General features: G+C 36.2%; 1 long non-coding RNA gene across 23 annotated transcripts; it reads right to left on the bottom strand.

Annotated features, from left to right (window-relative positions):
- Positions 1-681: 681 nt before the first annotated feature.
- LOC110878983 lies at positions 682-5,332 on the bottom strand. Of its 23 annotated transcripts, none has more exons than XR_004867394.1 (11): positions 5,038-5,224; positions 4,798-4,918; positions 3,764-3,865; positions 3,559-3,679; positions 3,205-3,336; positions 2,970-3,086; positions 2,634-2,797; positions 2,058-2,480; positions 1,882-1,986; positions 1,440-1,544; positions 682-987 (listed from the first exon to the last, which is right to left on the bottom strand). It is a non-coding gene; the product is annotated as an uncharacterized LOC110878983 (long non-coding RNA). The 23 variants fall into 23 exon arrangements; XR_004867397.1 differs by having other exon boundaries at positions 1,440-1,514; XR_002558350.2 differs by having other exon boundaries at positions 1,440-1,986; positions 2,058-2,110; positions 2,283-2,480.
- Between the last annotated feature and the right edge of the window lie 18,131 nt (positions 5,333-23,463).

Raw genomic sequence — 23,463 nt, 5'->3', positions numbered from 1 at the left:
TTAGGGGCCAAAATGGGTAGAAAAAAAAAGACGTTGGGGTCCAAAAAGGGTAATTCCTTTTTAGGCTAAATGGGTAAAAGTGATATAACCACAGGGATAAAAATCGTAATTTACTCTAATATTAAATTAGATAACTAAGTTTGAATTTGAAGTAACTAGATAAATATAAAAGTAATAATTAAACTAAATAATATTTAATAGGAGAATTATCTATAATTAATTAGAAGAGATTAAACTAAAATAATAGTTATCCATAAGAAATGGCCTAATATGATGACAAATGTCCACAAAATGGTTTCTTTTATTATATAGTACTAGCGGTAAGACCCGTGTGCAAACACAGATCGTTTCTTAGAAAACCATACATACCATATTTTATTAGTCGACGAATGATTATACATTTTTTAATGTTTAATTAAAAATGGATTATAAAGAAAGGGAACATCAATTAAATAACAAATAAAGGTTACTTTACGGATTGAAAGAAGAACTATATGTCATAATAACTCTATTAATAAATGAACTTTGTGATACTTTGGTTAAGTATCTTTAATTTCAAAAGATTCATTAGTGATCGTTTCGTTAACTATATATTGAAAGAGGGTACATTTTTTTCTCCATGATCAATTTTCACCATCGTGTATTCTATGTTCTTTTTGACATACATTTAGCGATAACTAATTACAAAAACCTAAACATAAATCGTTTCGCTTTTTGCTAAAGTGATCACCAATAATCTTAAAGATAAAAAGAGAAAAGATCAATGTTCAAAACTTATTTAAACCTAATTAAACAGGTCAAAATGGTTTAAAAAAACAAAACCTTTAAAAAGAAAAAAAAATAGGAACTTGGAACAAGTTCTGTCTCATCAGTTGTCTTCTTCTTGTTCTTTGGCAAATAGGATTTCAAATCGGTAACAACCGACAATCGCACTGGTTTTATGAGACACTCCTCTGCCCCTTCTTATTAGCATCTAAGAATACCAATCTGAAAGTGAAACACGAAAAGCTAGTAATTATATAGTCGAATCGATAAGGATAATATCTATTGTTTTTATGAATTTAAACGATAGAACAATACAGAGAAGTAATTAAAAAACCCCACTGTTGGGCTTGGAGAAAACAATGGTTGAAACCACTGTTGGGTAATTTTTTATTGGATTAAAATAGTGTTTTGTGGAGAAAACAGTAATTGAAACCACTGTTAGGTTAAAACTGTGGTACAGTGGTTTCAACCATTGTTTTAGCCGAACAGCAGTTTCAAACCACAGTTTTAACCAAACAGTGGTTTCAACCACTGAACCATTGTCTTCTCCAAATAACACTCTTTTAACCTAATAAAATATTACCTAACAGTGGTTTCAACCACTGTTTTCTCCAAGCCCAATTTATTTACAACAGTGGTTTCAACCACTGTTTTCAAACCTTATAAAATATTACCTCAGCTTCCAAATCCACTTCTCCAATGCTTATGACATTGCACCGTTTTCGACATCGAACAGATTCATTGCACCGCTTTCGACATCGAACGGAATCGGTTTTAAACTACAAGTAACAACTAAATCGACATCCAAATCCACTGAAACCACTGTTGGGTAATTCTTTATTGGATTAAAATAGTGTTTTGTGGAGAAAACAGTAATTGAAACCACTGTTAGGTTAAAACTGTGATTCAGTGGTTTCAACCATTGTTTTAGCCGAACAGCAGTTTCGAACCACAGTTTTAACCAAACAGTGGTTTCAACCACCGTCTTCTCAAAATAACAGTGTTTTAACCTAATAAAATATTACCCAACACTGGTTTCAACCACTGTTTTCTCAAAGCCCAATTTGATTACAACAGTGGTTTCAACCACTGTTTTCAAACCTTATAAAATATTACCTCAGCTTCCAAATCCACTTCTCCAATGTTTATGACGTTGCATCGTTTTTGACATCGAACAGATTCATTGCACCGCTTTCGACATCGAACTAAATCGGTTTTAAACTACAAGTAACAACTATTATCATTAAGCTTAGGATTGAAATTTGTAATGATAACAAAGCAAAAGGATCAACCTATAGAATACAGAGCAACGCCGACCCTCGATCAAAATCTGTGAACATGTAAACTAACCAAAATACAACAAACATGTATGTATACAATGGTTGATGAACAGCAGTTAGTGTATGCCAAAATCATCTTGAGCATATTTTGTTTTACAACTAAAAACAATAGATGGTAGTAATCTTTATACATCAAACCATTTTTAAGAGCATTATGTCAGAAGAATTTAGCACTACCTTGGCTTTAAAAAGCGCGTTTGAGGGCATAGTTGAACAGCTTCCCTTTGCACCAACAGCCAACAGCAAGGTAGCCTATCTTACACGTAGCTGATGAATCGTATCAAGCGATCGGTTACTGTAATCCGCTGGTGTGCAGATCGCAGCTTAAATCATATACCGTTTCCAATAACATCAGCTTCGCTTCTGGAGGTATGCCTATCAACACTCAACCAAATAAAACTTTTGTAGACATTTAATAAAAAAAATCACAGTCACTCTCCAACTTTTAATAACTTGAAAAAATTAGTCAAAAGCCAAAAGCAGCATTAAATAGAATCTGAATAATTAATATAAGCAAAAAATCAAAACCATTAGTCAATGTTGCCCATAGTATATCAGTTCCGGGTCTTGATCCAACTGCATCGAGCCCTTTTCCCGTTCTTTAATTGCCTTTTTTCTTTCCTTATACGGCTTCCTGGATGTCCACTCCTTGTATGAAAACTCATCTCCTGTTATATCGAATTCCCTATTCACTACAAAAAACACAAATTCAAACAAAGAGATTAAAAGATTCTTATCTGAAAATATACGAAAAGTTTATAATTATTTTAAATTCGTTAACTTTATCTAACAATGAAGCTACTCGTAACAAAAACACAAAATTATTTACAGATCTCATAGAAAACGTAGATTAACGCAACATACATGAACACGAAGAACGCACTCGCAGGCCGTTTTGGTTTGTTCGGATCCTTCGCCTCCTTCGCTTTCTTCACCGGCGCTTTCTTCTGCTTCGGAGCCTCTATCTTCTTCACCGAAAGCCTAAAATCACAAATTATTAACGAATTATCAAATTTTATTTTTATTTTCAACGAAAATGAATGAAAATTGACCTGTTGTCTGGTTTTTTGGAATGAGGATGATGGAAGTAATTACTGACCTATTGTTGGAATTCATGGCGGCGGCCGGAGGCTCTGCGGCGTCAGTGGTGGAGGTCTATGGAAACACGGTTGGATTTGAGAGAGAGAAAGTGAGTAGATACTTCAGTTTCAGTGAAGAGAAGACCTTAAAGCTGCAAGTAGAATTACAAATTCATGAGAAAAAGAAACAAACATTTTACTTTGAATCCAAGAAACCAGTAGTAACACAGAGTATTTAGGTTAGATTATTAAGCAGTTCAAATACACATTGTATATTCATCATAAATGACTAAAATCACAAAGTAAAACCAGCAACACTTGATGAAAAAAAATACAAATTGACATTTAATTAAGTTAGGTTAAAGCGAATTTACATTGAACCCATGAAAATCAGAGTTGAAGTGAAACTCTGCTGGAGAAGTGAATGGAAACTGTAATAATATTCTTCTTCGACGCCGTTTTGATGTCGTCGGAAGTATTATTTGCGGTGGTGGCCTGTGGAAACACGGTTGGATTTAAGAGAGAGAAAGTGAGAATTGATAAGCTTATAGAAATTAATGAACGCACTACTTGTTATACCTTGTTAAATTAGTAAGTAACTTTCAGCTGTAACTTTCCCATCACATTATATCCCAGCTTCATCAGGAAACCCATAAAGTTCTGCACATGAAATTGCTTCCACTGCTGGTTAATAAAACAATATTTAATGGCTTAGGATACCCACAAATATTTTAGGCTATAATAGCTGGAATTGAACTTCTTTTTTATTAAATCATGTGATAAGTGGCCAGCAAGAATGTATGATATATGCACTAAAAAAACTCAAATTCTTGAATTCCAACCAAATATGGTAAGTCAGCTACTTTTACATTTTTCTTGATAACAGAAAATCATGTTATAAGTGGCCAGCAAGAATGTATGATATGTGCACTAAAAAAACTCAAATTCTTGAATTCCAGCCAAATATGTTATCTAAGTGAACCACAATTAGATAAGAAGACTACATTTATGGTAAATCAGCTACTTTTACATTTGTCTTGATAACAGAAAATCAATCATAAACGATCTTTTTTATACCCTTTAATTGAGTAAAGTAAAAAAAAAAAGCAAGCTAACTTCAGCTGCAAATGACTATTTCACTTCATGCATATACCAAAAAAATTTGCAAGATCAAATATGTATTACATGACAGAACGAAACATATTTTCAGTAGTTGTTCCAGTTTCAAAAACTAACACTAACAATCAACACAAAAAGGCCTTTTTAAGCCATCATATATAGAAAAATTGCCATACGAAACTATACTAATTCAAATGGCAAACTCTTTAAAGGAAAGTAATCTAAGGATATTCTTTCATACATACATTAATTACAAAAGCTTTTGCCCATTATTGAAGGCTAATTTTGTTCTTGCTTGTGTGTTTTTCGCTTTTTCTCATAAGAAATTCTCCCATAATTATATAGATTTAAATTTCAACTACCCATACAGATCAAATAAACAATTTAAAATCCCATAAAAAAATCAAAACTTGTAACACATAACAAATCCACTTTCTTAAACTTAAACATACATAAATAATAAAACTTAAAACAAAACAAAATCAATTAATTACCTAAGAATATGAAGATCTTCAAGTGTTCTGGGAAACTTACGAAAACTGTAATCAGAATCTGGCAAAGTGAGATAAACTCCGAGGAGACCCAAGGCAAAAGTTAACACAACCCCAGATGCACCTGCAATCTCTCAACATGTTAACGGAAACTTTGATTAAAGTGACGATGAGTTTGAATCCATGAAATTAGGGCATATACTTATTGCAAATTGATAACATATAATTACTGTATAAACTCACCTTCACGATCAAGAAATTAGGGCAGATTGTACAGAGCATTTGAATCCATGAAAGAAATTAGGGCAGATTGTATAGAGCATTTGAATCCCTGATGACTCTGGATTGTTAAGGCTCAGATCTGTAATTTGAAGATCAAAGAAGCATATGAAATCACAAAAAAATGTAAGAGATTATGAGAGACAGTGATCGAAACCTGCATTTAGAGAGAGAGAGAGAGAGAGTTAAGAGAGAAATGGATTAGAGAGAGTAATTGATTGAAGAAGATGGTATCTTATATATCTGGAGTCATAATTTTGAATTTTGAATCTGGAGCCATAATTTTGAATCATCAGTGGTAATTTTGAATCATCAGTGGTACTTTTAAATCATCAGAGGTTTGAAAAGGTTTGGAGATGGGCAGTGGTTTGATGACAATGGTTTGATGGGCAGACCTTTGAAAAGGTGAAAGTGGGCCAACTTTGAATTTAAAGTCTTTATATATTAGTCTTTATGATGTAATAATGACATAAGAAAAGCCTTGTTGGACATGCTCTCAAGCTGACACATCAGCTTTTCTTATGTCACTTGGATTTCTCCTTTTATAGAAAGTATAGATAGATTTGATAACAGAAATACTATTTTGGTGTAGATTGGAAATTTCAATAAAATACTAAATAAAATAAAATATGGAGCCTAAGGTAATCTAAAAAAAATCCTGATCACCCCTAGCCACTCTGGTGCCCATTTCCTGCCCCGGTCGTGAAAATATTGTCATATATCAAAAAAAAATCCTGATCACCCCTAGCCACTCTGGTGCTCATTTCCCGCCCCAGTCGTGAAAATATTGTCATATATCACTCTCACCCCTTGGGGATGAGCCTAACCATACCGATTAGTCTTAAATGATCTAATGAATGTAAAGACTAGCAAGTTGAGTCCTAATTCTTTAAATGTCGGAATGAGACTTCTAATCTAGATGTTATGTTTGATTCATGAGGCTGGACAGTATGGGGACCGTCCAGCAACGTCGACCTTGAGACGACGCCCCCTCTCCATTTCGAGCCCTCCGTCGCCGTTCCTCCATCATCGCTATCGTTGGTTTCTCGATGCCAAGAACGGTCCTCCCCCTCTCTCACACACCAATACACCCCCAAATCCAAAATCAACTTCTTCTTCCAGAGCCACAATCGGTGAAGCTGAGCATGTAATTGAAACATTTCTCTGGTGAAGAAAGTTGCGATGGAAGGCGGTGGTGGTGGTGTAGGTACGGCCAGTGGCGGTGGTGGACCTGAACGGCGGCGATGTGATAGGGTTTGTGTCTAACTTGACGGAGGTGGTGGTGTTTCTTTCAAATCAATCGGTGAAAGTTTGCACCTTTTACTGTAGGATCGTTTTCGACCCTGATTGAGTCGATCACAAGAATTCCTATCCAAAACAAGAGGCGGAAACTAATGCTTTGGTGCGATTTCAGCATTATTCACTCTAATTGTTGTTGTATTGATCTTGAAAGCGTTTACAAGTCCTGACAACACTTCGGCAGCACTTCGTGGCTTACCGGAAGACAACACCTACAACTATGGTAGTGATTTCGCTTATTCAACCTATTTATAGGAGATCAGGTTTCGCTCTTACATACATGCCATATGAGCGAACCTGTCTCTTGACATATAAGCGAACCTATCACTTGACACAAGAGCGAACCTAGGGCATTGACACTTAAGCAAAACCCTATAGGTACACATGAGCGAAACCCTCTCCTATCACATGTTTCTTGGATTTCGTGCCCTGTTCTATCTTATACAACACTAGACTCGATACAAGACGTAGTCGACAGACGTAGTGCACCAACTCACTCCCCCTCGGATGTTGACGGAGTCTTCAGTATCGTGTCTTCGATTGTCAATCTACAGTCTTTATCAGTCTTCAATCTTCCTCTGAAGTATTTGTCATTGCAAGAATCCTCACTCTCTTTCTTCATCATCAACAAACTCCTCTCTCTCGGATGTTGACACGGTGTCTTCAGACTCCCCCTCTCAATCTGCTGGGATCGTAGTCTGGAATTCACAGCTTCATTCTAAGATCGTGATCAGGCTCTAATCTGGTTCAGGATCGTTACCTAACACACATTTACCTGCACAATCTCTACCCACACATAAGTTTCTTTTAAAGATTAAACTTTCAAACTTTTAGAAACTTTTGCAAGAAACTACAGAAATGATGTTACATTCAGGATCTTTCCCTAGCTCTTATCAAGCAAACTTAACAACTTCACATACTCTCACCCAAACCTGTTCTTCATGTTTAGCACTTGGAACTTCAAAAATCAGCTTCTCAACACCAGTCGTCGAAAATCTTTTTGAATTTTTCAAAAATTTATGCTAAAACACACTAAAATCTTTTTGGATTTTCTGAAAGATAATAACTGACACCACTTGAAGAATCAAGAAAAATGCAGAAATGAAATATTTACAAACAATATTTTTGTGAGTTCGCGCAAGAGGATCATATCAGTTTTTGAGACATATCACTAACACCGTTAAGCTAGATTTCATATTAAGTTCTAAACAATTCACCTAGATTGTCAGTATGTTTGTCCACTTAAATTTTTACACAAAGTTTAACTGTTTTGAGATACGCAATTAGTGTCTTAATTACTTAAACTTATTCGCGTGTCCCACCACTTGAATATACTCCTGTATCCAGATCCCAATATTCAGTCTTACATGTGAGTATACCACAGCTGATATCTGTAAAGGGGTTATGTGCGAGGGCCGTGAGAGCTCAGGTCGATACTTCCGTATACGCAGAGAGATGACGGCTTCGACTTTCGGTGTGTCCTCTTTAGAGGATCTTTTATTACAACAACAGCAACTATCAATTTTATTGTTTCATCAGCTTGCTGAGGGCGAGCTTATATTTCAAAGCTTTTACGAAAAGCATTATCCGGGGACTAGGTCAGTACTTCCATACAGCAGAAGTCCCGGGATAATACCCCAGATATCACTGAGCATAAAGACCTAGTATCTCAGAATAAGGGACCTTTCAAACAAGATTTCAGGGGTTACCTATATATCCAAGAAGTTGTTAACCCACAGAATAAGCAAGTTTGTATTTAGGTTTATATCTCGTTGCAGTTTACTGAATGTGTAAAAACCTACTGACACATCCACCGTAAGATTGTTTATCACATTTTTGCTTTACATTTCTTTAGCATGCTGTGATAGTCCACTGATGGACTATCATTTCCTCTTTTATGCAACCAAAACTCATTTTTCAATTTTATCATGTTTTTGGCTTTTTCAAATTTTCTAATGTTTTTGGATTTTCTAAAATTCTTACTCCCCCTAAAATTCAAAAACATTTAAAGAAAATTGAAAACAAACTGTACAGAACATGACAACTGATATCAAATTGCTTCAATTCTCCATCCGTTTGGCTTAAACAATTAGAACTCCCCCTCTCAACAAACTATTTTCCCATAATGATTTCAAAACACTCAAGTTTGTTTTAATCAAAATGGTTTTTCCAGAAAATAAGTTTTGTTGATTTTTCCACTTGTAAAATTGGGGATCAAATCATCACATTGTTTGCCAATTTTATGAATGATAGTTAACTCAAGTTCAATTTAATGACCTTGATTAACCACTTGTAGGATCAACTTGAATCACTTGTAACAACAACAATCATACATACCACTTGTAAGATTAACAATTAAGCATTCCAAACCTGTTTTTCAACCAATTACCATCTGTTGGTTGAATTCTCAAGGTGCCGATTCCTACTCCTCACTTACAAACCTGGGAGTTCCGGCAAGTCCTGCTTTTCAAAAACACATTATACAAACATGACAAAAAATGATGCCGATTCATGATCCACAATTACCAACTTGGGATCTCCGGCAAGTCAGGTTTTTATTCTTTGAAAAATATATCCACCCAAGCCTGACCTTCCTTGGGTGTAACAATCTCATCATCTTTTCTTTCAACAGACTTGTGAACACATCTTTTAGAAGCATAAAATTCTTTGACACTTTTGGCTTTACCATTGACCATTTGTCCAAAGATACGTTTCACATTTCCGTTGAAAGTCTTTTCAACATCAAATTTCTTCTTGTCAGAATAAAATTGATTTGAAATTTCAAGTTTTCCAACTTTCTTCATAAAATTTTCAGCACGCAGCAGTGGAAAATTTTCATCGTTCATAGTTGGAACTGATCTTTCAACCTTTTTCTCAACACGTGGCTCCTCTGATTATGTGGAATCAGATTCATCACCAGAATTATTACCTGAACCTTTCACAACCCATTTTTGATTTGTTACGTTTTCTTTTCTTTTCAAAGCATTCTTTGAACATTCTCCCTTCTCAAAGGTTGAATTTTCAAATCCTGTAAACTTTTGGGTTGAAAGTTCAGTTTTCTCAACAACTTTCTCTCTCAATTTACCAGAGACTTCCTGTTTTGGTTTGAATGTCTTCGGATAATCCTTAGCAACATGACCAACAGTTTTACACTGAAAACAGGTTCTGGTTTCTATCTTCTTTGGAACAACATTCTTCTTCAGTTCTTCTTGCTTCTTGGCAAGGAATTCCTGATTCGTCTGCTTTCTAAAAGCTTGTACTTTCTCAGCCTCTGTCGTTTTCCCTGAAACAAACATAGTTTTTGGTTTATAAACTTTTTCATTTTTATAGTTTTTCAGTTGATTAAATCCTAATCCTTTCTTTTTGAAATTACGATTATGGTTTGGTTTCTTTTGGAAACTGTAACCACAATTGTAACCCATTTTCTTGTTAATTCTTTGTTGTTCTCTTGAAGTGTAATGTTTAGGTTTTCCAATAAGATTTAAATCTTTTATTTCAGAAATATTAATTTCTGTGATTTTGAAAACCTTTTGAATCATTTCAAATCTGACACTTCTTATTGGAAAACTCTCATCAAGATATAATTTGTCAGAATCTTTCAAAGTATATGCCACTTTGAATGATTCATCATTCAAATTAGATTTTGATAGCAAAAATTGTTTGTCATAAACCCATTTATCCTTTTTGATTGTTGGCTTTGACGTATCGGACTCAGACTTTGACTCGGGTTTGGACTCCATGTTTGACTCCTCACTGTCATCTTTATCTAACACCTGATCGACCACACTTTTTGTCAACTTTGACTCATGATCAGTGTCGGATGACGTGTATGTGACATCAATATTTTCTGGCAAGTTATCCGACAGCCCAGACTCCCATTGTAAATTTATTGCCTTTTCGACTCTTTCGGAATTTGGATTTCGAGGTGAATATCCATTTTCGACCGGGGGCGGACATCTATTGTAGACCACACTTGGTTTCTTACCAGAAGTCTTCATTTTATCTTCATCTTTTGTCACGGATTTCTTTTCTTCTGAAGTCTCTACTTCTTCAAAAGTCTTCAAATTCTCCACAACTGGATAAATCCTGTCAACAACAAAAGTAGAACATGAGTAACTTTCTAATAACTTGTTGACTCTCTCAGTTTCTATCTTTTGTGTTGCCAACTTCAACTCCAGATCAGCACATTTCTTTATGTGAAAGTTGACATCATCAAGCTGTCTTAAGTAAGCTATCTTTAGCGTATTCATTGCCACAACTTGTTCACCATTTGAATCAGTATACTTATTGATTTCTCTGTTCATTGTATCATAAGATTCTTTCAATCTGTTTATATTGTGCAGCAACTCATTGTTCTGTTTGATTAAAGAATCACAATTCATGCACTTTTCAGGAACTTTAACTGGTTCAGCATCGACTTTGACTTCAAATTCAGGAACCTCCTTGACTTTTCTGTTTGATCGTAAAAATTCAGCTCTTCTCTTTTTCTCAGCTTCGGCTTCAGCTTTTAATCTCTCTTCCTCTTCTTCTTCTTCTTCTTCAAGTTTTCTCCATCTTGCTTCAGCAGCTTCCATTACTTTTCAGCACATTTCAAATCGTAGGCATTTGCAATGAAAGCGTTAACATTTGAAGTGTTTTTGGAGATCTCTTGGGCCATGAGTTCTTGATCTGGGCAAAAATTGTCCCAACAGAAACCTTCAGCCAATTTTTCATCATCTTGTTCTGCCAAACACACTTTGCTGTTTGTTGGAAGATACTTTTCCCAGGTAAAATTATCATATTTTCCCTGATTAACTAGACATGCTCTTTTTGAACCTTCAATCACATCTCTTCCGTGAGCAGTTTGTGCCTGATGTGGTGCTGGTGGTGTGACTTGATGATAAATCGCCTTTTTGTGATAATCGTTGTTTCCAAAAGGATTTTGGGCTCCACTAGCTTCACGATTTCTGCACTCCCTCTTGAAATGCCCCTTCTCCCTGCAACGAAAACATGTAACTTTAGATTTATCAAAGCCTAAAGTTGAAACATTTGCATCACGGAAATCATCTCTTCCCGTAATTTGTTTAAACTTCTCAGCTCGTCGCAACACACTAGCCATGCACCATTTGATGTCCATTAATTCCATCTCCTCGGCATCAATTTGATAGTAATCCTCTTTCGTGAGCATTGGATTACCGATCTTTCTAGCCACAAAACTACTATAAGACTCTAGAACCATTCCCAACAAAGACATTTGACTTTTGGCAACTTCTTCAGAATAATCTTGATCATTTTCAAGACTTAGAACAATATTGCACTGAAGTTTTCTTCCATTCTTTGTTACTGAAATGTTTGGATCGAAAGATGAAAATCTTGTGCTGCTTGATCCTTGGGATGATTTCTTTTCAGAAGAATCTTTCACACTGAAAGCAGTTTCAATTTTTGGAGAATGATTTGTCGTTCCAGTAACACCACTCTTGTAATACAAGCTGATGTCCTGTTCTCCATCGTAGTTCTTCATCCTGGCTATCTTCCTCTGCTCCATCTCTTGAGCTTCCAGGTGTTTGATGAAGTCTCCCAATGTCATATTTTTATAATCTTTTCTGTTGGATCTCAGCATCATCAGAAATGTTCCCCAAGTTTCATGAGGTAGCGCATCTGCAAGTTTTTCAATCAATTCATAAGTATCCTTTTTAATTCCAAGTTTTGTCATATTTCTCACCAAATTACAATATCTATCAATTATTTGCTTGGTGTTTTCAGATTTCAAACCATGGAATAAATCGAATTCTTTCTTCATGAGAGACATTTTGTTTTTGAGCATATGATCACTACCAACAAATTTTGCTTCCAATTCTGTCCAAATTGAATAAGCAGTTCCATCATGTTGAAGCAATATCAGAATGTCTTCTTTTATTGCTTGCTAAAGCAGACTCACCATCAATTTCTCATCTCGATATTTCTTTTTATCTTCTGTACTCATTTCTCTAATTGTTAACTGCACACCATACATATGGTTCCTCAGTGTGTTCCCGCGCATCCAAATGATAAGCTTCAACCCAATTCCCAAACCGTTCGGACCATGCGTTGTAATCATCAATATCCATGAGTTTAGGCGGTTTCTGAGATGTTCCGGTTTCGTTCTCAAGAAAAGCATTCTGAGTGATTGTGATCGGGCTAGCAAAGGCATTATAGAATTCAGTGTCCATTGTTCAAAGTTCACAAGTTCACAAATTTCCAAGCTTAGGCAAAATTGACCCTTGGAGCGAAACCCTGAATGTTACTATGAGCGAAACCACTGAAGTGTCACAAAAGCGAAACCTAGTTGTCACAAAAGCGAAACCCAAGGTGACACAAGAGCGAAATCACTAGTGTCTCAATGAGCGAAATCCCCAAAGTGCCTTATGAGCGAAACCTTGAATTGTTCACAAGAGCCAAATAGGCTGATGACGTCACTTTTTGCACAAGTCCACACGAGCGAAACCCCAAAAATACTAAGTTTTAGGTCGATTTTAGCTATGAAACTTTCAAGGATTTATTAATGCATGATTACGAGTGCTGTGTGTGAATTTGAGCTGGTTTTACCGTGAAAAATTTTAAAATTTTGAAGAAAGTGTAGAAAATCAGAATAAATGCAGCTGAAATGGCAAGAACTCTTCCTCTTGAGCTCTGATACCACTTGTAGGATCGTTTTCGGCCCTGATTGAGTCGATTAGAAGAATTCCTATCCAAAACAAGAGGCGGAAACTAATGCTTTGGTGCGATTTCAGCAGTATTCACTCTAATTGTTGTTGTATTGATCTTGAAAGCGTTTACAAGTCCTGACAACACTTCGGCAGCACTTCGTGGCTTACCGGAAGACAACACCTACAACTATGATAGTGATTTCGCTTATTCAACCTATTTATAGGAGATCAGGTTTCGCTCTTACATACATACCATATGGGTGAACCTGTCTCTTGACATATAAGCGAACCTATCACTTGACACAAGAGCGAACCTAGGGCATTGACACATAAGCGAAACCCTATAGGTACACATGAGCGAAACCCTCTCCTATCACATGTTTCTTGGATTTCGTGCCCCGTTCTATCCTATACAACACTAGACTCGATACAAGACGTAGTGCACCAGCATTTACTTCTGGGTAAGTTGTTTAAACCCTTGAAGTTCTTCACCCACATAAATATATCTGTCATATTAAGTTTGTGATTCACTTGACTTGATGATAATGTGTTAGGATCTGAGTTTGATAAGATTGTGTTTGTTTAACTAAATGAAGATGGAAATGAAACAATTGCAGCGGAAATAGATGAATAAACTTTCAACACAATCAAAGAGAGAACAATTTTAAGCAAACATGTTTAACATAGAATCGAATGATTGTATTTGATTACAATAAACAAAGCTAATGCATGCATGCACAAAGTCTCCCCTTCAGCCTGAGCTCACAATGATTTGTTCGTACAGAATGACTTGGTGATGAAGAGAGCTAATAGAACAATACAGGATACTGTTCTATTTATAGTACAGAACAAACCACTGAAGCATATTTGCTGACGTTACCATGAAAGTGACATCTAACCTCCTAACAACCTATAACCACTGACCTTATACAAACACTGCTTACTAAATACTGATTACAAATAATACAAATGATAAACTAAACTACTGCTTCTCCTTCCACTGTTATAACTCCAGCAGTGCTTTGTATCTTCAGCAGTACTTGAACTATATCAGTAGATTGAGCATCAGTGCTTTATCTTCAACAGTCTTTAAGTATCAGCAGCAGTTGTTGTAGATCACCAGTTGTTGTATATCAGCAGTTATTGCAGAAGGGCAGTACTTAGAGGACATCAGTTGTTAGGCCACTTTCAAGGGGAAAGAACTTTTTCAAACAACTACTTATTGTGAACCCACTGATCTGATCCAGTTTTGGCTTTATCAACTGTTCCTTTTGGAAGGGTTCAATCCCAACAATCCCCCTGGAACAGATGATGCCAAAACTCTTCATTATTCTGGATTTTTATTGTCTCATCAAGAGTTCCCTAACTTGACCTTTGAATTGTAGTTCAAAGTTCATAGAGTCCTCATCATCCTCATCCCTACACAGTGGAAGCTCAAGGAGATCATGCAGATGTTCAACACGTAGGCCAAGTGCTTCTTCCCTTGATATGTGCTTCACCTCACCATTGGATTTGAGCAGAGTCAATACGTGGGTCTTTTGATCAGACTTCCACTTTCGAATCTTTGAATCCAATCGGTTTTTTGGGAGAGTCTTTAGTGTTGATGAGTTTGGAGATTGAGGCCTTGTAATGACAACTTTGGCAGGGTCTTGAGATTGTGTTGAGTCTTGTTTCTCTGTCATAAGTGTCTGAAGAACCATCTTCATAATGTACTCTTCTTGAGCTTTGTCTTCTTTTGTCATTGTATCCATCTGCTTGTGTTTCCTTTTTTGATAAAGGATGGTGGTAGTTGGAACAGTGGGTTTCCTGATTGGTAACTTTTGTGGTTTGACTGGAACCACTGCTTTTGGATAATCAGGCTTTTTAGGAGCAGTGGGATCTCTTTTCCTCAACTCTTCCAACCTTTTGTAGGTTGCTAACACTTTATCCTCTGACCACCTTGTAACCTGGTTCCTTGACCCATAATCAGTAGCTATCAGCTCTTCTTTCATTCTTTTCAGCTTTAAAGCCTTTTCAGGTACATTTTTCTTGTACTTGGCCCATACTGGAGGAGTTTGTTTTACCTTTTCTTCAAGCATCTTTTGAATTCTGGCTATCTCCTCTTGTAGTTCAATGATGGTCCATTCATTGCATTGATGCTTTTCTGCCCTGTACTTCTTGTATGCTAGTATGTATTCAAGGTAGTCTTGCCTCATACTTTCATCATCTTTTTCAGACAATTTTTGGCAAAGATCTTTTGGAACTGTTCTAAAGTTCTGACCTTGGTGAGCAGGTATTGCAGATTTCTCTGAATCTCTTTGTCAGACTTTCCCTCTGTATCTCTTTGAGAGATATCCTCTGCTTGTTTGGCCTTTATTTTGAGATACTCTTCTATGTTTCTTGGGAAAGGATAACCTTGAATAGATAGGAGTTTCCTTTTTGCAGGGTCATCTTCAGAGTAAAAGGATTTGATTTCCTCCCTGACTGTTGGAAGATCCAATGGATATTGTACACCCACAGGAACAATAGCAGTGTTTGGATTCAGAATTTGAGCTGAAGAAATTGGAACAGGGTTTAGAATAGTGACAAGGGACAGTGGTTGTGTAGATGTTGAAGTTGGGGAAGTGTCATCTTCCAGTACAATGTTAGTTACCATTCTCCTTTTGTGCTTTGGAGAAGTTGGTGGAGTATTTGTGGGTTTAGTGGTGGTGATTGAAGTGGTAGATGTCTGACTAACAACTGTTGAAACAACTGGTGTTTCAACCACTGTTGTCACTACAACGGTTGATGTGTCAAATGTTGTCTTCTGCTTTTTGGCAGGTGGTTTTTGTGGTGGTGATGTTGTTTTTTGTATGGTAGTGGATTGAGTATGGATTGATGTAGTAGTGATGGCAGTTGTTGGGATAACATCTGTTGAAACCACTGAAGTACCAACAATTGTTGATACAACAGGTGTCTTAACATCTGATGGTTTGGAGGTTTGATGTGAGGAACTATTGGGGATTTGAGGAGTCTGTTTGGTGGTTTTGGAAGGTGTGGTTTTGGGTTGGCTTACTTTTCTGGTAGGCTGTCTTCTTATTGGTTTAGAAGTACCCTGTTCTTCCATTTTCATCAGAACTTTCTTCTCTTGCTCAAATCTTTTTGACCCTTTTATTTCCATTGTCTCTTTCATTTTTGCTTTTAGATCAGCAATAACATTTTGAGTCACATCAACCTTTTTGGAACCATCTTGCCTTGGAATTTCTACCACCTGTTTAGACATTGGAGCTGGTGGCATTTTTAACTTTTATTGTCCTCCTTTCTTTTCTTTCTCCCCCTTTTTGGCATCATCAACATAAATGATTGAAGGAGGAGCAGTGCCAGTGGTTTGAAGCAAATGGGCCTTAATTGCCTTGATATCTGCTTATGTATCCTTGTACCTAGCTTCCATGACATTTTTGACCATTTGAATCTGAACTTCATGTTGTTGATCAGCATATTGTCTTTGTTTGTGAAGCAGAGGTTGAAACATTTCCTAAAGCTCAGTGGGGGAAGGAGCAGATGATGGAGCAGATGTTGCAGCATTGGGTGTATCCTTTTAAGCTTGTAACAACTGTTGCAGCATAAATTTGATTTCTGCAACAGATGTGTCAAGTTTATCAACCCTCTCCGTCAATTCTTTGTATTTTAAACCATCGCCCAAGTTAATGGGATCATCTGATTTCCCACCAGTGGTGGTTGTATCAGTGGTTGACTTAGGGAAAGATTCCCAAGAATCATCCACTGATGCCCCTTTTTCTTGGTACTGGGGTCTTCTTTCTTCAGTAGAGGTTACCATTCTAAGCTCACCAGTGTATATTGGATACACACCAGTGGATATTATGGTTCCTAAAGAAGAAATTGCCTTCAAGGGTGTCACACCCCGACCACGTAGGACAACAAACCGTGGCGGAAACGTCGGGAAGTGTTGCAACAGAAGCTATTGTTTCACAACCATGGATACAAAATAGTTTTGTTTTATTGATAAAATTGAACATTACATTGTCTTAACACATAGAACAAACAAGTTTTATATCGTCTATCATAGTTATTATGTCACTAAGGCCTTGTCCAGATCCTACGTGACGCATGCATCCTAGAAATCAATCAAGCATCAACACCTGAAACATATGTAAAAACTTAGTCAACAAAGAAATGCTGGCGAGTACATAGGTTTTATAAGAGTATCGGAATCATGGCTCGTTTATATGTCGTAGTACTTTATTAGACTACAAGAGTCAAAATACAAACCTTGTTTTGAAAAATGTATTGCAACATAGTTAACCAACTCAAATCAAGTTGATTATAGTTTATAAAATCCCATATCCATGCTTCTTAACCCAAAAACATTTGTTTTAGAAAACCAACTTGTAAAACATCTTGTAAAAACTTGTTAAAAACTCGTATAGTTTATATCTCTTAGTAAAACATCGTTGTATGATATTGTTTCAAAATCGTTTACCCAAGTGAACTAAATAACGCCACGATATGTAATATGATGAAAACACTTATATATAGGAAGTACCAGCGGCGTATCCACCATGCTTTCATCACATTACACCCGTCCCGTTATCTAAACACTTAACCAAAAACCAATCGTTTACCCAAATCGTTTAACATCGTTTACAAATCGTTTTCAAATCGTTCCCAAATCATTTACTCGTTTAAATCGTTTAAATCATCCTTGTTTTAATTTGTGAAAAACTATTTGTGGTCGTCTCGTTAACAACATTCAAACCTTCGTGACTCGATCACCTCGCTTCTCGCTTCTCGAATTAACAAACCACCAAAGGGTAAGTTAACAAACATCGGATTCAGTCGCTACCCACAACCCCCACACATAACCATGGGTGTAGTAAAGTAACGGGATTTGTCAGATCCTATGGTACCATAACCTAATACTGGTCGGCTTGATCAATGCTAATGAATGCCATTTGTTATGTAACTACAACCATCAAGTTTCGTTCACATTATTGAAATCGTTATTAGTTCAGTAAAAATCGTTTGAATCGTTTTTGAAATCATCGTTTAAACCTTGAAAACATTTCGTACATATGAATCACCCCAAAACATTTAAAAACAGTAAACTAGGGGAACTGTGTACTCACATGGAGTGCAAAGTATCTTCAATCAATAGAACTCAAGCAAACTCAAGCAAACCAAAGCAATCAAACAGCACCTAGTAATCGAATCACTAGTCAAACAATAGACGCCTAAATCGGAAGATCGGACAGAATGAGGTCTTGTAAACCAAATGAGTGTTGGAACTCACGTGATATGGTTTAACAAAGCCTACATTCTAAATCGGAACCTAACCTAAGTGCTTTCGACCCATCGCGACCCATTAAGGTAGCTTACGCTACTTTAACGCGTCGTGCGCGCAAAAGCGCGTTCGAGACGTCTAACTAGTCCTATGACAAGTATTATATGCCAAAACATGTTTAATTATGTTACATAATCAGTTACGTGACAAAAGTTTAGGTTACATATGCTTAATTACCAATTATGCACAAAAAGGGCATTTTGGTAATTTACCAAAGGTATATAAACTACTTATCATGCGACTACCTAAACTAGGTGACCATAAGGTATAACCTCGGAAGGTTATTCCCCTATGCTACTATGGTCATTAAACATGTTTGGTCGGATCCTAATGATCGACCAAACGGGTCAAGTGATAAGTTATATACATATAATATATTCTATTTTTATATACATATAATATATTACAAAAAAATGATTATTATTTACATGTATTTGGGCTTGTAGTTTGATATCTATTACATATTTAAAGGTTGATTGTCGTGTTAATGAACAAATATTGTATTTACTTGAAATATAAAACTTATTTTGCGTTGTTGAACGTGATTTTAGCTTGTAATGTATTAGGTTGAACTTACTTTGAATATGTTCTTTTAAAGTATTGAATAATAAATTAGAATACTGAATTTTGAGAGCTATGTATTAATTTTTATTTTTAAAATCGATTAAAACCAAGCCGAGCCGAGCCAGCTCAGTTTAAAACCAAGCCGAGCCCAAGCTTAGATTTCCAGCTCGGTTTCAAATCCGAGCCGGCTCGGTTCATAATCGAGCTGAGCCCGAGCTTGCCCTAGCTCGGCTCGACTCGACTCGACTCGACTCGAGTCATGAACATTCCTATATATTAGGGTAAAGAAGGTTATTGGGGGGAGGGGGTGGTTTATGAGTACGCAATGGCTTATTAGTGAAAGTCCTTTAATATGTAGTATGAGCCTATAACTATAGATCTAAAGGGAGGTTGCGCCCCTTATAGGGATCAAAGGGCATCGTTTTAAATACGAATCAACATAAAATTTGTATATTTTGTTTACATTATTAGCGTTTTATATATTATATATTTATTTATTTAATCATAATTGATCAAATAATAACAAAGTGTTTTCATAAATATAGACAGGAAAATGAAAATGCACGTGGTCGGTGCTTGTGTGTATGAAGAATAATAAACGTCTGTACGTACAAATATTATTGTCATTTAAATACATGAGAAAACAATATCAACACCATTTAAATAAAATCAAAACCAATAATAAGAAATCGAATCTTTCGACACAAACAAACCAGATCCAAAACAGGCACTACATGTTGCATCTCGTGGGACATTTTCCATACATGCTTCATAAACAATTGTATGTTCTTATGACATGTTGCAAGTACATCACATGTACCTTAATTTATGCTCCTATAAATATACATGACCATATTTAGCTCCCATCACACAAATACTTACAAAGTTACAAACATATCAAGTTTGAGAGATTGAACGATGGATAAGTTTTTAACAACTTCAGTTGATGTTAATAAGGTTTGGAGAAGAAAAGGATACGACATCAGTGTCGAAGGCAGTCCCGATAGGCGTAAGAGCATGAAGACGGTTCGTTTTGGAGATGGTCATAGCCGGTTTTCGAAGATCAAGAAGTTGTTTCACATGGGTTCTGATGAACATGTGTCATCTCGCGTCAAGAAGGATCAACGGTCTACAAAGATTGCTGATTCTAACGGCGAGTTTCAAAGCAGATTGCTTCGTGAAATCCATAAGAACACTTCTCAATCTCATGAATTAGGTTTCATGTAGCTTTGTACAGTTTTTTTATATTGTCTGACCGAGATAATCTTTTCCACCAAGTACCAACAGCCTTGTTGAAGGATGAGTAGTTTTATTTTATTATTTTTCTTCTTGGGTTCTTTTTAACATTGTAAAACCGAAGTTAGTCGAAAAGCACTTTAAGTTAAAACCAGTGTGAATTTCCACTCAAATAAGTGAATAACCATATTATATCCATAGTTTCATTGCTAGAAGAACACTTTTATCTATTTAGAAAATAATTAATGGATTAAATAAAATCTCAAAAAGAGAAAATAAATAATTTTTTAAAGGTCGTCGATCATAACTCAATGAAGGAGTAGTACGGGTTTTGTGGTTGATGAAAGCTAGTACTACCCAATACGCCTTTTTTACTCTCTAATCGAAGTTCTCAGCATTAAAAAATCTTCGTAAACTAAATCACACGTGTATATGTTGAAGTTTAAGAGATACACAGTCAAGAAAAAATCAAGAGCAATAGTGATTGATATATATGCGGATTAGACACCAAAAAATAAACACTCAAAAATGGCTACAATTTAAGGATCGTGTTTAGTGACGACATCATATTCCTAATTGATGGAGAAAGGTCTGGTGACAATAAAAACTGCTTCCAGTAGGTTGTCAAGTGTTTTCGCTCGACGACTCCATTTTTTGGTGGATGGTTTTGCCCTTGTTCCTATAATTCGAATCCTATCCCGGTATATCACATGTTAGTTTTACACCATTGTGAACCTTACGCCTTTTTACTCTCTGATCGAGGTTCTCGGCATTGAAAAATCTTCGTAAACTAAATCACACGTGTATATGTTGACATTTAAGAGATACACAGTCAAGAAAAATTAAGAGCAATGGTGACATATATGCGGATTAGACACCAAAAAATAAACACTCAAAAAATAGCAACAATTTAAGCAATGTGTTTACTGACGGCATCAGATTCTTCATTGATGGAGAAAGGTCTGGTGGCAAGAAAAGCTGCTTCCAGGAGGTTGTCAAGTGTCTTCGCTCGGCGACTCCATTCTTACGTGGTTGGTTTGGCCCTTATTCCTGTAACTCGAATCCTAGCCCGGTATATCCATTTTAGATTTACACCATTGTGAACCTTACGCCTTTTTTACTCTCTGATCGAGGTTCTCGGCATTGAAAAATCTTCGTAAACCACATGTGTACATGTTGACATTTAAGAGATATACAGTCAAAAAAAATCAAGAGCAATGGTAATATATATGTGGATTAGACACCAAAAAATAAACACTCAAAAATGGCTACAATTTAAGGAATGTGTTTAGTGACGTCATCAGATTCTTAATTGATTGAGAAAGGTCTGGTGGCAAGAAAAGCTGTTTCCAGGAGGTTGTCAAGTGTTTTCGCTCGACGATTCCATTCTTGGGTGGTTGGTTTGGGCCTTGTTCCTATAACTCGAATTCTAGCCCGGCATATCCCATTTTAGTTTTACACCATTGTGAACCTTACGCCTTTTCTACTCTCTGATCGAGGTTCTCGGCATTGAAAAATCTTCGTAAACAAAATCACACGTGTATATGTTGACATTTAAGAGATACACAGTCAAGAAAATCAAGAGCAATGGAGATATATATGCGGATTAGACACCAAAAAATAAACACTCAAAAATGGCTACAATTTAAGGAATGTGTTTAGTGACGGCATCAGGTTCCTAATTGATGGAAGGTCTGGTGGCAAGAAAAGCTGCTTCCAGGAGGTTTTCAAGTGTTTTCGCTAGACGATTTCATTCTTGGGTTGTTGGTTTGGCCCTTGTTCCCGTAACTCGAATCCTAGCCCAGTATATCTCATTTTAGTTTTACACCATTGTGAACCTTATGCCTTTTTTACTCTCTGATCGAGGTTCTCGGCATTGAAAAATCTTCATAAACTAAATCACACGTGTATATGTTGACATTTAAAAGATATACAGTCAAGAAAATCAAGAGCAATGGTGATATAGATGCGGATTAGACACCAAAAAATAAAAACTCAAAAATCGCTACAGTTTAAGGAATTTGTTTAGTGACGACATCATATTCCTAATTGATGGAGAAAGGTCTGGTGGCAAGAAAAGCTGTTTCCAGGAGGTTGTCAAGTGTTTTTGCTCGACGATTCCATTCTTGGATGGTTGGTTTGGCCCTTGTTCCTGTAACTCGAATCCTAGCCCGGTATATCCCATTTTAGTTTTACACCATTGTGAACCTTACACCTTTTTTACTCTCTGATCGAGGTTCTCGGCATTGAAAAATCTTCGTAAACTAAATCACACGTGTATATGTTGACATTTAAGAGATATACAGTCAAGAAAATCAAGAGCAATGGTGATGTATATATATGCGGATTAGACACCAAAAAATAAACACTCAAAAAATGGCTACAATTTAAGGAATGTGTTTAGTGACGGCATCAGATTCCTAATTGATGGAGAAAGGTCTGGTGGCAAGAAAAGCTGCTTCCAGGAGGTTGTCAAGTGTTTTCGCTCGACGATTACATTCTTGGGTGGTTGGTTTGGCCCTTGTTCCTGTAACTCGAATCCTAACCCGGTATATCCCATTTTTGTCTTACACCCGCTACGTCAAAAATGGTATACGGCCACACTTTTGTCAAAACCACCTTGCCACACATTTGAAAAAATGTGTGACTAAAGGTCATTCATAACATTTTAAACCACGTGTAGCCACACATTTTATAATTAATGTGACCATTGTATATAAGTTCCGAACCTTTAGCCACACTTATAAAAATAATGTGGCATTTATTAGCCACAATTCGAAATGTGTGGCCAAATGTGATTTATGACCATATATTTTTATTTCATGTGACCAAAAACAGATGTATGTGACACCTTTAGCCACACTTTAAAAAAAATTGTGACATAGCCAAACTAGCAAAGTGTGGCCAAATGTTATCTACGATCACAGTATTTGTTTCATGTAACTAATAACATATATATTCAAAGCCTTTAGCCACGCTTTAGGAAAAAAGATTGTGATATTTATTAGCCACACTAGAAAGGTGTGGCCAAATGTAATCTACTTGTTTCAAGTGACTAAAATAGATATATTCGAAACCTTTAGCCACATGTTAAGAAAAAAACAACCACACTATAAAAGTGTGGCCAAATCTGATCACGATCATGTTATATGTTTAGTAATATGGCTAAAATCTAATAATATGGCCACATATATTTTTTGTGTGACCAAAGGTTAGACAATAGTCACACTTAAAATTGCAAAATTTTATGTGGAGTTACATAAACATTCGCCATACTATAGTCACTTTGATATTTTGTGTGACGAA

This window comes from Helianthus annuus, chromosome 9, assembly GCF_002127325.2.
Source record: "Helianthus annuus cultivar XRQ/B chromosome 9, HanXRQr2.0-SUNRISE, whole genome shotgun sequence".
Classification (NCBI taxonomy): Eukaryota; Viridiplantae; Streptophyta; class Magnoliopsida; order Asterales; family Asteraceae; genus Helianthus; species Helianthus annuus.
Note: the sequence above shows the minus strand (reverse complement) of the source record. Positions and strands in the feature narration are given on the sequence as shown.